This window comes from Scleropages formosus, chromosome 23 (assembly GCF_900964775.1).
Source record: "Scleropages formosus chromosome 23, fSclFor1.1, whole genome shotgun sequence".
Classification (NCBI taxonomy): domain Eukaryota; kingdom Metazoa; phylum Chordata; class Actinopteri; order Osteoglossiformes; family Osteoglossidae; genus Scleropages; species Scleropages formosus.
This window is the reverse complement of record NC_041828.1, coordinates 14,700,893-14,718,348: the sequence shown is the minus strand read 5'-3', so window position 1 is coordinate 14,718,348 and position 17,456 is coordinate 14,700,893.

Below are 17,456 nucleotides of genomic sequence, written 5' to 3'. Positions count from 1 at the left end.
ACAAATGAAATTAATCCTGCTAATCCACTCTTTGAAGATGCCTAATTTAATGACTGATGTAGTGCGTCTCTGCCACTGAAAATTAGCGCTGTATAGAAATATGCGTGCAGTGATTTGCAAAACTGTACTTCGTTGCTCTGGAACAAAATCAAAGGATAGGAAGAGTAGTCTCAAGTTTATGCTTGGAGTTTATTGGTCTTCATGGAAGTCTAGGAGGTTTTCGCAAGCTCTCCAATACTCCCAGTATCAGCAAATTTGCAGTGCTTAATACTTCCCTGCATACTCAAAGTGTTTCTCTCCTTAATACACTATGTAGACAATTGAGCTCATATTCCAGGCAACAACCGTCTCTTTAGGGTCATATTAAAAATGACACATTGAAAGGGAGGTGTGAGAAACGGCAATACTGAAAGGATATCCATAGTGCGCAGGCCAGGTGTTTGTAGACTGCAGAGCACACTTTCATGTCAAACATCTCTTTGCTTGTTCGGTGCAATTTTATTGCACAGATGCACCTTTCTGCCCATTACGGTCAAAATTGCCTTTGAAAGTCTGTGTTTTCACTGCAGTACTGTAGCTGAAATGGGTTTGTTACACAGCAGTAGGCTTGTAAGCATGGGGTTTATTCAGCTTGTCCCGAATAAGAAATCTGAAGAGCGAATGAAAATGTACATGTGAAATATGTATGTTGCTGTTTGGAATTTTATATACATGTCATGTATAGCATATATTATTATTCATATATAGAATTAGATACGTAATTATGAAAGCACAGTTTGCTTTTTTTTGAAATCACCCTTTTGCTGGTACCCATTACTATCTGCTACTACCATTCCAGAAGTGAGATTTGTTTAGCAACAGATGATGTGCAAATGGTTCTGGACAAATTTAACAAGGCTGTCAGATGTAGAAAGAAACAGACTCAGAAGAAATGAGTTCTGAGACCTTTTGTGAAAGTTGGGAGGGATTCAGCAGTTCTGAGGGACAGAGGAAGTTTGATCCACCACATGGATGCCGAAACTGGCTGACTTTCGATTTTGGACCCCATGTGAGCGGGACCACAAAGGAAGCAGAGGCTCAGGATCACCGTGCTCTTGCTGGGGCATAGGGACCGATCATGTCTTACAGGTATTGATCGGAGGGCAGATGCTGTAACTGGGTTGTAAGCCATAACCAGTGTTGAACTTGGTACGGAGCGCTGAGGGAAGGCAGTGGAGAGAGTCAAGGATGGGAATCCATGAGAATTCAGAAGGGCCAAACACAACTCGCTCTTGCAGTAGCTTAGCATAGGTGTTAGCGTGTTTTTCCAAAAACGGCACTCGAAGAATATGAGGAAGAACAGGCATTAGCATTGCACGCCCATATTTTGAGGAAATTGAGATAAACAGCTTTGGACAACTCCTCTTGTACTGAAAATGGCCCTGTCCGCGTTTCTGCGATCCGTCTAGTCAATTCCGTTTTCCGAGCGTATGAAAATAAATAAATAAATAAAATGACCCAGTGCTGGAATGAATTCCTTCCTCCAGCTGTGTACTCTAATTGAAATAATCAGCTAAAAGGTTATCAGCACTCCAAGAGACACACTTATTATTCCAGCAGGTATCTTGTTTATGTATTCCCTATTTCATCACAGTGTGAGTTATCAACTTAATTTACAGATGACACAGAAAGTACTCTTTTAATCATGAGTTCATAAACTCATACATCCTCAAGAGGATGTGTTACCTTTATACATTTCAAGATTTGACACGGGCTGGTTTTCCCTTTCTTTTCATGGGGGGGGGAGTACAGGAGGGGGTAGGTCAACAGTTTGTTCATATTGAATTACTTTGAGAAGAGGTGTACTAAGAAAATATACTATATATATGTTATTATATATGACTGCCACTAATGTCCTGCTTTCCAAGGTGATCGTTTTCATTTTCGCTTTGGGTAAAATGCATTAGAGGCTTTTAAATATTCTGCTTCTTGTGTGAACAAAAATCATGAGTGCATATAGAATAACTTCATAAATTTGCAGTAAATGAGCTCTGAAAGACTAAGGCTTCATTCCTTCACAAACGTATTTCATGTTATTCGTGCTGACCTTCCGCAGTCTCGTCAAGCATCTGTAAAAATGTCGCTTTTCCTTCTAACAAAATTAGGCTCCAGAGCACATACCCTTTTTCATGCCACGACACTTGTTTTTCTGCACATACTGATTATTTAGAACCAAATGACTTTTGGGTAAGTAAAAGGCATTTGGTACTATGCAATTGGATTGTCATGCACGCACTTATCATTGCAGGCCATATAATTGCTTTGTGTGACACAAAATTAGATTTATTTATTTATTTATTTATTTATTTATTATTCGGCATGCACTCCATTTGAAATAATAGCCTCTACAGATATTAATGATGGTCTTAGTGATGAATCTCGCTTGGAATTGAGGAGACATTTAGAAATTAATCTCTTGTAAATTGCTTAACTAGAGCAGAGCAAAAAGATCATTCTGAGAAAATAATACCAAATATACGGCATTTAAACAAACAGGGTGCTACTAAACGGTGCTGTGAATGGATAACAAAGTATAAATTATTTCAATTAGTCTAATCCTCACAAGAAAGGGGGGAATGCTAAGTCAACAGTTTGTTTTTTTTGTTCCAGATTGATTCACTTACGAAGTTTTTTTTTAATATATCTTGGGTAAGTCAGTGATGTTGTTTTATCTTCGATAAATGTACATTTTCTAAAATTGTTTTGAACTCAAGCGCTTTTGAATTCAAAGGTAGTTGTAAAGTTTCACACACACACACACACACACACACACACACACATTTTCAGAACCGCTTGTCCCATAGAGGGTCACGGGGAACCGGAGCCTACCTGGTAACACAGGGCGTAAGGCCGGAGGGGGAGGGGATACACCCAGGACGGGACGCCAGTCCGTCACAAGGCACCCCAAGTGGGACTCGAACCCCAGACCCACTGGAGAGCAGGACCGTGGTCCAACCCACTGCGCCACCGCACCCCCTGTAAAGTTTCAATTTTTTTAAAATTTAAATTAAATCCATAAACTTGCATTTTTAACAGATGCACAAGCACGACTGTATGAAGAAGACAGTAACAGTTGCCTTCACTTTAGTGATTCTAAAGTGGACAGTGTAAAGAAACAGTAAAACTGAGTAAAACTGGCCAATAGCGTCGCACCATCTGTGACGAACTACTCCATTGCTGTGTCATTCTTTTCACAAATTTTGCTGATTCACCAGTCAAACAAAATTGTGCTGATGTCCAGTGAACCTCAGTGTTCCAACAGGTAATTTCTTTTGCTCAGATTTGATACATTTTATTAAGTATTTATATAAGTACTTTTAATGTGTGTGAATATAGGTTTTTTTCTCAGTAGACTATGCATTTGTATGTTACGCCAGATAGTTGTTTCACCACTGCGTCTCGTGAGTTGTGCTCCATGGGGCAGCCAGAATTACATACTCTTCTTGTTATTTCTGCACTTAAAAATAATGTATTTAACAGGCATTGATGCATCTTGGTTTAAATCTGTTCTCCTGGTGTCCCGTCCTGGGTGTGTCCCCTCCCCCTCCGGATTTGCACCCTGTATTGCTGGGATAGGCTCCGGTTCGCCGCGACTGTGTTTGGGATAAACGGTTGTAGAAACTGTGTGTGTGTGTGCGCACATACTAACTCCCAGCAACAAGTTTTCCAACTGCCTATTGGTCTTTGTAGAAAAGACAAAAGACATAACCCAACATTCATTCATTGACCGTCCATCCATTAACAGTGAAGACATGTCCAGTGCAGGGTCACAGTTGTCTGGAACGTATCCCAGAAGTTCACCAAAGGGCTCTCGCACACACACGCACACACACTGTGGGCAACTTAGAGTTAGCAGTTGACCTGAAACACATGTCTTTGGACAGTGAGAAAAAACCCATGTGAACACAGGGAGAACATGACAACTCCACACAGACAGAGCCAGATTCAAACCAACATCTGAGCCCACATGCCAGGATGCGTGAGGCACCAGTGCTACCTGCTGTGCCACTGTGCAGCCCATAAAACCCAGCAGCTTTGGTCCTAATGGCCTGGCCTCAGCTCAGCTGGAAATTGTGCAGGGGGAGATGGGGGGGTGGGCACTCCCTCCTCTCCCTGATTATGCACTGAGAATTTGCCAGACTTTCCAGCAGGTGCTTTATTGCAAAAGGCAGCAGTCATTTCTCATTATGTATTCTGCAGTAAGCAGTTCTCAGGAGTCTGCCAGTTGGCTTTATCTAAAAAATAAAAAAGTCACAGCAGCTATTGTGATATCACGCAACTTTATCTGTGTGCCGCTACAGAGCTGCGGCGAAGAGGTTTTCAGCAGCATTTTTTTGCATCCCATACAGGGGGGAAAACCATCCTGGGTGGGCATGGTCTGGAAGTGAAAAGTGACCACCGTTAAAATGTGATGTTGTCACCATCTCTGACAAAGCCATTTGGCCGGCTTTTAAGGGGCTATTACATCCACTTAAACATTCAACATACTTTCATGGGTCATTCACCCGGCTTGGAAGTGCCCATTAACGCACATCTCAATAGCAGGACCTACGTGCTCTTGGAGCCTTAGAGTCCCATCTATATCCCTTTTCCTGCCAGGTTTTATATCAAGGCAACGTATTTGCTATTTTTCATTATCTAACTGTGACACGGTGACGTCTCGTAACGGCCGGGAATGAGCGGGTCCGCATTAAAACACCGATGCCCGACGCTGGCTGTCTGCTAAGTTAAAACACAAGTAATTATCAAAATAACATTAGTTACACTTTGTCTCAGGGGGATTCGCAAAACAGCGTAACAAGCAGGCAATCATGTTCGCTTCTCTGAGATATGATGGCATTGATGTCACTTTCAGATCGAAAAGGCTAGGCTCATCACGCAACGGCTTACGTCTCTTTGGCCCTACGCCACCGAAAGTGGCGTGATGGACATTTTTAATGAACGTTCCCGTCACTTTCCGCACAGCGCTTGCGTTGCTGTTTTGTTATGCTTGTATAGTTGTTGTGTCTCATCTGTATCCCTTGAATTGAAATGTTTCCATCTGACTGTTGGCATACTGCATTACACAACTGCTTTCTTCCATCGGGAGAGGGAACGGTGCGATGCTGCTGCAGCAACGAGCATCTGCAATATACAGTAGTGCATCTGTAGCACTGTTTCCAGCCCATCACTTTCAGACAAGCGTTCATAACATATACGTCTGCAATTGCGATATCTTTTAAAAGTTACCGCAAACAGCTCTTTTTCTTTCTTTTGCGTTATTTCACCTGCTCTGCATGATGTGATGGCATTGGCATTATATATTTGCTAGTTACTTACTCATAAGTGTCTCATAAAGATTTCTATGGCTGTGTAGCTCTGTAACTAAGCAGTACTTTTATTTTTTCCATCATCCATTATGAGCATAGCGGTCATTGGTCCCTGTTCAGAGGTCTCCTGCTGCACTTTCACTGATGCTGTGAAGGTCTGCGCAGGCGTTCTGGCATCAAGTCACCCAGTCCACATATCGCATTAGAAATTCATAAAAAATACTGTACTGCCCCCCCCCCATCCCAGTGTGCTGCCAGAATGCCTCTGTTTACTTTGACTTTGTTTACCGTTGAACTCTTTCTGCCATTTGTGTTCCTTGCTATCCTGATTCTCGAGCTTTGTTGACACGTATTACATGTGTATTACGTGTGCACTGGTCCACGTATTTAAGTTTCATATTTTTTTGTAATTTATACCTCTTCCAAGAAGAAATTCACAGATAGCAACAGAATAAGTGGATCATTTAAAGCGAAATATATTGACAATTATCAAGTGTTACAGCGCAGTCCTGACTTATTCTGCAGTCTCAGGTGCAGGTGTACACACATTATGGTGGTACATATTGTCCATGGCTTGCTATTGATTTCTCTAAACTTAAACAGATGGCTTTGTTTATCGGTGAAAAAGTGGGCAATTCTCCCAACACGAGCAAGCTTTTTAATGGTCTTAAATCTATATTTCATTAAAATGATGACATATTGCACCCAAGAATTCTCCCTACTCCAAAACTATTGATCCAGGGCAGTTTAACAATTATTGGGTGTAATAAATTGCTCTGTGCTTGGTGGCACTTTGTTAAAAGTCACCTTTTATTATTTAAGTAATGAACCAACATGCAGTTCTGTGTCATAGTGGAATTTAAGGTCACCTAACTGGGAACATATTGTTTCTTATATCATAAGGTTAATAAATTGTCTGCACAGCTGAATGACAAATACTGCACTGGTAGAACGAGCAGTAGACATACCACAGTTACTGTGAAAGTATTCCCCTTACAAAGGGAGGCATATCACCAAGCAAGGAGACCCTTTCTTTCCAGTGTAGGCAAAAATATTAATACATGCAGAATATTACACATTTGTCATTTGAATTAACTGATGAAAATTTGCAGTAAACATCCATCCATCCATCCATCCATCCATCAATCCATCCATCCATCCAGCTGTAACTCCTAGGCCAATGAAGGGGTGTGGTGCTGAAGCAAAATCACAGTATTATCAAAATCATCTGTGAGCCCAGTAAGGTAAACATGTTGGTGAAAGTGGGGTGGCCTGGTGGTGCAGCAAGTAGCACTTTTGTCTTACAGAGCCTGAGCAGTGTGAGTGGACATGGGTTTGATACCTGCTTAATCTGTGTGCAGTGTCCATGCTCTTCCCGTGTTCACACGGGTTTCCACCCTCAATCTAAAGACGTGTGTTTGAACTGAATTCCAAATTGCCCACTGTGTACGTATGAGCGAGACAGAGTGTGTTCCTCTGATGTACAGATGAGTGATTGACTCTAGGTAGTTTACTATGGTGTATCTAGCAGTGTGAATCACCTTGGATTGAAAGGTGTCAGCAGAACACTGTTGTTCATTGGAAGTCGCTTTGGAGAAAAGCATCTACTAAATGAATAAATGTAAACGTGAACGCAATAGCCAGAGCAGAGGCTAAAGACTCCCATGGCCTTGTGAGAAGAGACTGGTCTTAAAAAGGTGGCGGAAAGTCAGGAGACTGGAAATAGACCTGATGTCAATTGGTGGTTCTTTCTTCAACTTGGGAGTAATAAGAGAGAATGAGAGGTTTTTTCTTGTTCATCTGGGGAAAGCAGGTTGCCAGAGGTGGAATCGAGGTCACGGGGTGGACAGCAGTGAGAAACGACAGTCTGGAGGCACTCGGGGGTACAGCCATGTAGAGATCTGGAGGCCAGGCTGAGAGGCATAGACTCTATCCTAGTAGCAGAAACGGGCCTACAGGGGAAAAAGAGCAGAGGTGGATATATGGTGTTGAGTGGTATACACTAGCTGGGTAAAAACATAGTTTTAAAAAATTCTTACATTTATGAACAGCACAGGGTCCCAGAAACATAGCTATGTGGACAGTATACTGAGAAATTGCAAATATATCCTTGTACATAGAGGTAGGGCTCAAGGTCAAAGGGTTACAATATTTCGCAGGTATGATGCCTTAGCGTTCCACAATTCTTTAGAATTGTCATGCAAATCATATGTTAATTAAAAAAAACTAATTACTAACATTTTAATATATTAACAGAACTGCACAAGATTGCAGCAAAGAGACAGAACCTGTGCAGTGGGAAAATCTAAATACATCTACAAGCATAAAATGAGGGCCAAATACAGTATTTCAAGGGTGTGATTCCATATCACTATCTAAGAGGATCCAGAAAGGCACCCAGAAGTTCCAAAAATTTTACTGAATTAGCATGTAGATTACATGTTAATTTTGCCAGCAGAAAAAGTCCAATACTTTAATCATCCATATGCCATATTCATACAGGGAACACCATATATAGACTATAACAGTTTGAAAAAAAAAAAAAATGTGGAATGTGGATGCTGGAAGTCCTGCAAGTGGGAAGGTGTAGTTGTCCAGTTTTGTCAGTTTGAACTGCTGGCTATTTTACTAAAACATGTCAGGTTAAATATCTTGCCCAAGGTGCACAAATACAGCTCTTCACATACAATTTAATTGCCATAATGTTTGCATTGTCTTTTTTTCACACTCACTTACACCTGAAGGTGCGTGAACCATGGGAAAGGGAAGACTTACTGCTTCCCTAAGAAATAAATAAGAACCCTGGGTTACTGCAAATGAATACTGGCCAATCTGTCAGCTCGAAAGGGTAAACATTTTTGACATTTAAAGTTGACCTTATCCCTGTGATTGCTCGGTGCCCTCTGACAGAGTCGGAGCAGGGCAGTTAATATCATTGCATATTATATGAAAAGTGTATCGTTAACAAGGTGCCCTTCTTTGTGTGACCTTGTACCCTTTATTATATTTTACTAATGCTGCCATAAACAGCTCAGCGAGTTCACTGTTCCTCTAGAAACTGTTATGTAAAACCTGTTGTTGAAACAGTAACCATGAGTAGAGAGTCCTCTAACTCTTAAGTCTATTTGTTCTGAATATTTATCACCGTTTCAGTTCATAAATCAAACATCATTAAAACTGACATCTGAACAGTAACTTCATTCAAGGTAATACTGTGCAGTTTGGAGTCCTTTTATTAAATATATCTTTTTTTAATGAGTGTGAGCAATATTTTATTAATTTTGCGTTCCGTAGTGCTGTTCTTATTTCTTCATTTGAAACAAGTTTAAGGCATAATTGCCTTTTTAATATTGTGTTACACAAAGTTCCTTTTGAATGTGCGTTTGACAAGTACCTTGTTTTTGATTCTGCATTAAATGGTCTGGTTTGCTGTGTTTCCTTTGTGATAAGTTGTATGTATACAGTGTTGAGCTTTCTGCTCATTTAAACACTGTCTTTAACCCTTTATTATGGGCAGAAGATAATTGAAATTGAAAGTGTAAATCGTGACTGGTCTAAGGTGTTTCATTCATTCATTCATTCATTCATTCATTCATTCATTCAATCACGATTGTATGTCCTTAGTTCTGCATTAACCAGTATGATTTGTTAGATGTACTAGTTTTGTGAATAAGTTTGGTTCTGTTTTTAGAGTTTTGTTGTCATTTCCGTATTGTAATAAAAAAATGTGTGATGATACTTTTTCAAGACAGAAAAACTCAAACTGTCCGGCACATCGAGGTCTACAGGAGATGGAAGTACGGAGTACAGATATAATATACATTTCAACAAAAGTCAATACTTTAAAATAAAATCAACATTTTCTATTTGTTATCCAGTTGATTAGTGATTGTAAATAAAATTTTATAAATATAAATTTATACATTTATATTTATATTTATTTATACTCATTTCTTCTGGACAACATCCTGCACATGGAATTACTAATCACATGTAGCCATCAGTTAAAAGTTTAAAGTGTCTGAGTTTCATTGATGTCTCCACTATATAGACAAGCAGCATGTAAAAATAAAAAGAAAAATGACTTCCTGTTAACATTCGCTATGAGTCCAAGACATTCTCACTTGTACCTCAAAAACTGTCTTTTAAAAAATACGTCCCATAACAACTGAACTTTGTAACCATATTTGTGGAACCTTGTTTTAGCAACATTAATGTATATAAAATCCATGCTCCATGGACAGTTGGTAGTGTAGTGGTTAGAGCCACTCCCTTGTCCCTTTGGACCCAAAGGTTATAGGTTCAATTCCCACCTGCAGCTGTAGTACTCTTGAGCAAGGTACTTACCCTGAAATTGCTCTGGTAGAGTTGTCCAGCTATATAAATGGGTAAATCATCGTAAGCTGACTTGGAGAACCGTCAGATATATGTAATGTTTCGTAAACATAAACAGTTCCATTTAGCTGTAATAGGAATTAGTATGATTTATGACACAATACAACACGATATATTTTTGTTGCCTTTTCACCTCTTCCTGAAGGGAAATTTATGCCGAGAATGGAAATTTACACGGATTCTTCATTTAAACTCCAGATTCTGTTTGCATCAGAGAGAGAACAAACATTGCATTAACCAGGTGGTACTCAGCACATCCATTTGAATAAATGCATTTTGATTATGGGCAAACATTGCTCTCCTTTGGCCCTCATTATGCTAATGAATCATTTCATATTAGCAAAGGGGAAGCTGCTTGAACTTATCTCAATGGGAACTCTGTTTACACCGGACAGCACTTTATTTGGACGTCATGACTGTTTTATTTCTATGGGTATCTCGATAAGATATGGAGAGTGTGTTTTAATTTCAGGACACAGCCCTATATGGCCCAATGAAGGAAGTCCAACACGATTATTAATTTTTTAAAATACATCCATTGCATTTGCAGATGTTACTAGGTTTTCCAAGGTCATCCCAAGCTCTGAAATATTAAAATGACCTTCCAATATCATCACTTGGTATGTTTGTGCAAAGTTCAGAGTTTGATAATTAAATCAAAAAACTCATTTTTCTCCGATCCCTACTTTGACTCCTTACATTAGTGAAACACAGAGGACGTGTTTTCAGAGATACATTTTCCTAATGAAAGAAAAGGACAAGGAGCTGCCTACTAGGAGTCAGATCAAGAGGCTGAATGTCTTCTGTATGCGGCATTAATTGACATTTATTGAAAGGCACTGCATGCGGGCGAGGGCACTTTTGACACACTGCTGGTTTAAAAGCTCTCGCCTTCAAGTCCCCCTGCAACACTGAAAAGAACAGCACAATAGCTCAGCGAGTGGGATCGAACGGACAGCACTTGGGCCGCTTTCTCTATCTCTGGAATGACAAACGTGGACCCCCCGGACAGGCTGGCCCACTGACCGACGATACTCATTTGACACTTAGATGATTTTTAGATGAACACCTGTCAGTGAGAGCAGGTGCACTAAGGGCAACAAAAAGCAAACTGTTCAACCAAGCATGCATTGTTTTTTTTGGGACAAGAGCAAATTTTGCTTATGAGGAGAAGGGAAGTATGCATGTGTCATGAGCAGAGTAGTAGATTTCAGACATTTAGTACAGATGGACAATAAAGCATGAAACTGAATATTTTTATGTCTCTAGTTACAGGTAGTCCTCAACTTAGGACACTTGAGTTTCGATGATCTGGAGTCCCAACGGTTGTTCCAATAACTTCATTATATTATTTTCGAGTCCCGATGCTTGGTCGTAACATGTGATGACGACCGCTCTGCCCTGCAATAACACTGGCACCATATTTCTTATCGACTCACTCAGAGTGTGTCTCATAGACTGTGTTTTACTTACGGCATACTTCATCTGTGATGTCGTGCAAGCTACTTTTCTTTACTACAGCTAGCAAGCGAAAACATGAGCCTTGTGGTGGTGCGAAAAGAAAATGTAAAAGAAAGCAGATTTAAAAATGGAGGTGAAAATAATAGTGCAGCATGAAAATATAATTGTTATATTTTACTATATTGACATTTTTGTCAATCTGTATTAGAAATATTTGAAAATGAATCGTGTGAAGTTTGTGGAAAATACACCATAGCATTCATGAAATTGTTAGAATACCCTTATGGTTTGCATAGAGCAGGATAAGAGGGTGTGTGATTTAAGACTAAGTTAATGATGAGATCATTGGAACAGAGCCCCATCACAAGTCGAGGACCACCTCTTAGCACTTGCTGTGCCACGTAGGGAATGCATGGCCTAGAATGACTGACTCAAGAGTCATATGTCTGCTTCCACCAAATTTTAGTCCTTTTCAGTCAGCATGTCCTGCTTGCTACGTCCTGATCTCCTGATATTTGCCGTAGTCAAAGTCCAAGGACAACTCTGCATGCAGGATACAGATGTGGACCGCAGGCCCTGGATAAGAGTCACGCTCCCTTCGGCTTGTCGCCCAAGCCACACAGAACTCCGTGCGTTGGCCCTCAACTGCGGGACAGGTGGTACAGTGTGTTAGCGCAGCTGCCTTTGGACTCGCTCACAGATTTGAATCTGACCTCCTGCTGTTGTGCCCTTGATCAAGACACTTACCCTGAATTGCTCTAGTAAACATTACCCAGCTGTATAAATAATTCAAAGTTGTTTTGGAAAAAAAAAAACATTGTATATATTAAATGTGGAGATCCAGTTCTTAATTTCCAAACTCTCAGCATGTGTTCCGAGTCTGATAGTTAAGTCCAAGAAATAATTTGTATGTGCACCAAGATTTTGACATGTTACAAGAGCAAAAACAGAGTACCTGGTTCAGTTTTACTCTGCGTAATTCAAGAAGAAATATGGGCCAAATGTCTTCTGTGTGCAGCATTAATTGACATTTATTGAACGGCCCCACGTGTGGGCGAGAGCACTTTCGACACGGCGCGGCTTTAAAAGCTCTCTCCTTCTGCTCTCCCTGCAAGAGCCGCCTTGTGAAGAGAACAGCACAAAGGCACAGTGAGCGGGATCCAGTGTTCATCTCTGGCGTGACAAGTGTGGGTCTCTGGACACGCTGAGGCCATTGAATGACGGGACTAATTTAGTACTTACCTGACATTTAGATGGACACCTGTCACGGCGGGCGGCTGTACTATGGGGAACATAACACTAATGATTCAGCCAGGCACACATTGTTTTACATGGAATGAGAGCACAAGTTTGTGGGAAGAGAAAGTGAAATATGCAGTATATGTGGCAAATGTCAGGGGTTCAGAAATACCCTCGCTGCAGAATCATCCCCCTCAGTTATATGTTACGGAACCTGGGATTAAATCCCCATTCCTGGAGTAGTAGCCTTAAGAAGGTATTGCTTTCCCTTCTTCATTGTCATTTACCACTTATCCAGTGTGGTTTTGTGGTACTCCAGCTCTATCTCAGAAACATAGGGCGTGAGACATGATACAACCTGGGTGGAACACTAGTCCATCAAGGGATTCTCACACACACTCCGCTGACAATTTAAAAACTCCATTCCACCCGAAATACATCTTTGAATTATGGGAGGAAACCAGAGCACCTAGAGGGATTCCAAGGGAAAACAGGGAGAACATAAAAACTCCACACAAGCTCAGCTGGGTTCAAACCTGTGTCTGAATGCACAGCACAGCCACTGTGACACCATGCTACCCCTTGGGCAAAGCATTTAATTTAAATTGCTTTAGCAAATAAAAAATGTCCAGCTGCTTAAATAACAGTGAATTAGCTTGGTGTACAAACCTAACATTGTAAATTGCATTGGAAAGAGCCATCAGGCAAATAATGGATAATTCTGAAATACCCGTTAAGCAAATTCAAGGAGTGGAGAATCGAGTGGCTGTTGCCTTAAAGCAACCGCAATTTGAAACCACATTCTTCACAAAGCCGTACCTTTTATAGATACATGCCGGCATTATTTTAATGATATTTATTGAATACAAATGTAGATTTAAGGTTTAAAAAAACATCTTAATTTTATTTTAGTTTTAACATTTCAAATATGTATGGTAGATTTAGTGCATCAGCTTCATAGGTGGAAATCAGATTTATTTTGACAATGTAACATAGTGAGCAAGAGACTCTGTGGCTCTTAGGTTATGAATAACTATGTATTCACCTCTGTTAAGAATAACGTTCAGTCAGTCTTACGCACCATAACTAGAAGCCTTTGTTACAAGAGTGTAATCTAAACAATGTTTGCTCCAGAAAGTAACGGTGTACCGTGAAGTATTAATGAGATGGTAAAGTTATTCATTTTAGGCCTGATTCGAGTGTGTCAGTGGTTCCAATTAAAAGATTGGTTTTGCGTTATTGTAGCATGACAGCAACACAGTGTCACCTTAGTGTCAGTGTCAGCATCTCTCTTCCCCTTTAAATTAGAATTTCAGTCCTCCAGTTCAAAATATGGTTAACGGTTTATGAATTAAATAATTGAAATATGATTACCGAAAACCTCTGCCATATAAATATAATGCGTCTGTCTACTCTCCTTTTTAATGTACAGAAGCACACCCTTATGAATAGATTTTAACTTTGTGCAGTATATCAAATACAATGTTGTCAAAATGCTGTGCTGTGCGGTGTGGTTCAAACAGTGGTAAAACACATTCATCATAACCCCACGTGATGTGTTGTATGATCAAACTTTAGCTTGACAGCCAGGAGGAGATCATTATCCACAGCACTATGTATTTACCTTATCCTTACATTAAAGAAACAGTTGTTGTGACTCTATAGTTTTCTTCCAAAAGGCAACTGTTTCCCTCAACACATACATTAATTACCATGCCCGAAATCTGTCCAATAACGCCTTCTATTCCCCACATCATGCTCTGTTTAGTGTCTTCTTTTGAAACGCTGCGCTGCTGTTGGACTGTGATCATTTTTCCGGTGTCCTGAGAACACAGAGCTCTTGTATGCACAGCATCTTTATACAAAGCCTTCCTTTCATTTAGTCTTTGCCCATTCGTTTACTGTGTGTCTTCCCTGTGTTGGTATCAGGGTTCCCTCTCAATTAAATTTGGCTACCTGCCTCTGCTCTTTTGTGCTGCATCTAATCCTCCAGACTTTCATCATGCTTGGCAAGATGGCACTTCATTAATTTAGCTTGCAGGATTCCTTTACCTGCTTTCTTTTTTTATACCCCCTTATGCATGGCTGGATTAACTCGGTGGCCTGTATGGGCGGCAGTCCAAGGCCTTTTAAAGGGGCCGTGCACGTTGTCATCATCGTTATCATCATCATCATCATCATCATCATCATCAGCAAACATTTTGTACATTATGTTTTTAAATTTTTTTTTTTTTTTTTTTTAATGCCACATGTTGAATTGTGATTCTCAAGGTGGGAAAAACATGATTAACTTGAAAGCAACCTGCGCAAAACATTAGTGTGAACATTGCCAGTAATAAAGCGCAACAGCTGAAAGTGAAAAAAAAAACAAAAAACTAAAATGACCTCATTCTTCCTTAAAACAACTTTGAAAGGTGTCAAACCCTCAGAACAGCAAAGTCACCTCACACTTGTACAGTTATTTTTGGTGTGAATTACTACCACAGTTAATCTCATTCAGGATTGCTGAAATAAGTATTTCACATATTTTTCTTTGGGAAAGTACTAGCTGATTGTGAACACTGTGACTGAGTGATGTCTTGATGTCTAACATTCTTAGTCTGAATGATAAGCTTTCCCTTTCGTGGATGGGGGGGGGGGGCAGTGCCCCCAGCGAGTGCTCCTCGACCTGTTCTCTGGATGCTTATCATGGGTAGTGGTCCATAACAGTGGGCCTGTAGGACTTTTACGCATGTGTGGCTGCGCTACCCACATTGGGAGGGGGTGGGGGGGAAAGCCATTCTCCTCTTATTTCCTAATAGTGCCTAGATAATAGGCAATAGGTGACAGCTAATAATTAGATAATGCTAATGATGCCTGTCAGTTTGTTATTTTAAAATCATTTCAGACAATTCACTACATACTTTGGTGTCTCGAGGCTTAGAAGGAAACAGCATTTTAATATTTTGTACCCTATATCATCTGATGAGTCTAAACTCCACAACATACTGTATCCTGTGATAAAATGGAAGCAAAGTTCTGACCTATGGTGGATACAACAATGTTTTTACTGTAAGCCAGTGCTGAATAACAGAAAGTGGGGAATTAAAGTTTAAGTGAAATGAAATACTGTATATGGCACATAAGGTGTGAGCCCCTTTCCAGCACTCCATAGAGCACATATTGTACTCTGTACTGTATATGGTGTTTGGGATGAGGCCCTTGGTGATTTGTGGCCAAGCTGCCTGGAGATCAGTGGCACCCAGAGGCCAAAGACATGGGTCAGAGATGATACCGCAGAGCAGCAGGATGACCGAATGGCTGAATGCAGCAGAGCATCAATAATTCCAGTGTTTAACATAGGTAGTTTATAATATTAACTGCTGGACAAAAGGAGATCATACCTTTTTCTGTTCACATCTCTTGTGTTTTAATTACAAATGGTATCCTAAATTAGTTATCGTCATAATAAACTGATCAGTCATCTTAATTTTTGCAAGTTCAGTAATTAGACTCTTAAAATGTATCTTTATCACCTTTTTCCCAGGGAAGAGGGAGCATATTAGTCCCTGTCATGTCCATTAGAGTATTCCAGGTTCATATACATTGTATGATTAAGTATATTGGCACAACCTCTTGCACGGGAAAACTAATGGATTTTTAAATTGTTGCCTTTCTCAGTTGGTTTCGTGAAATTCTTGATGTATCATTTACATTTCCATAAGTATTGCCTACATTTTCAACGGCTGGTGCAGTCTCCACAACAGTGTTGCGTTTTGCAAAATTTTAAGTTTATGATACGCTGTCTGGGGGGGGGTGCGGTGGCATAGCGGGTTTGGCCGGGTGCTGCTCTCCGGCGGGTCTGGGGTTCGAGTCCTGTTTGGGGTGCCTTGGGGTGGACTGGCATCCCGTCCTGGGTGTGTCCCCGCCCCCTCCAACCTTGCGCCCTGTGTTGCCGGGTTAGGCTCCGGTTTGCCGCGACCCCGTTTGGGACCAGCTGTTTCAGTCAGCGTGTGTGTGATACACTGTACAACAGAAGAAAATACCAAGCACATTTTTACAAATCAGTAATTGCAAAGGAATACGTAAATTAGGTTACGTGCTAACAATCTCTAAACACTTTTGAGACGCACAGGAACAAACATTTGGACTTGCAAGAAAAAGTGAGCATGGTAAAAAAAAAAACGTGTAAGGAAGTTTGTAACTCAGTTTAGGAGCGAAAGAAAGTGTGGGATCCATAACTGATTAATGACTTTTCAATTCAAGAACGTAAACCCTTGAAATAAGGTTCTCAGTGCAAGTGTGAACTTTCACATGTGAATATTTGATTTCCTTCGCTGTGGCATAATAGTACAACGGCCTCTGGGCTGCACAGACATTTCTTTTTCTTCAGCTCCTTCTGCGAAATTATACGTGCAATTCATCGCGTGTCTCGCTGATTTCAGCCACCCTCGGTACAACAGATCACACGATGCTCAATTTTAAACCCCGTTTTCGCGGCCAAATCGCTTGTGTGTTTTTGAAAACCGTGAAACTGCACGTGCATAAATCGAGGCATCGGTGGCATGAGTCAGCTTCACGAGAACAACTGTCCGATAACGTGTGCGTTCAATCTCTTGTTTATTTCTGGTCTATGTTATGAGTTAAATGAAGTCATTAGGTGAGTGCTGGCTCAGTATACCTGGGATTGCGTAGCAATATTCCTGCATTTTGATTGTATCTACAGAAATACTGACTATGCCTGGTTTTAATGCATTTTCCTCTGTAGGGCTCTTTCACAGGAGCATTTGCACAAACACAACAGGCTTCAGGGAGGCATGCACCTTAATGCTTGTGACCCATAAAACTGTACCAGAGCAAAGGAAGAGGAAATGGGTGAGACAGAGCCCAACATCGGATGGCGCGGTGGCACGGCGAGTAGCGCTGCTGTCTCACAGCGCCTGGGTGGTGCGAGAGGATGTGGGTTTGATCCCCACTCAGGCTGTGTGGAGTTTGCATGTTCTCCTCATGTCTGCATGGGTTTCTCCGGATGCT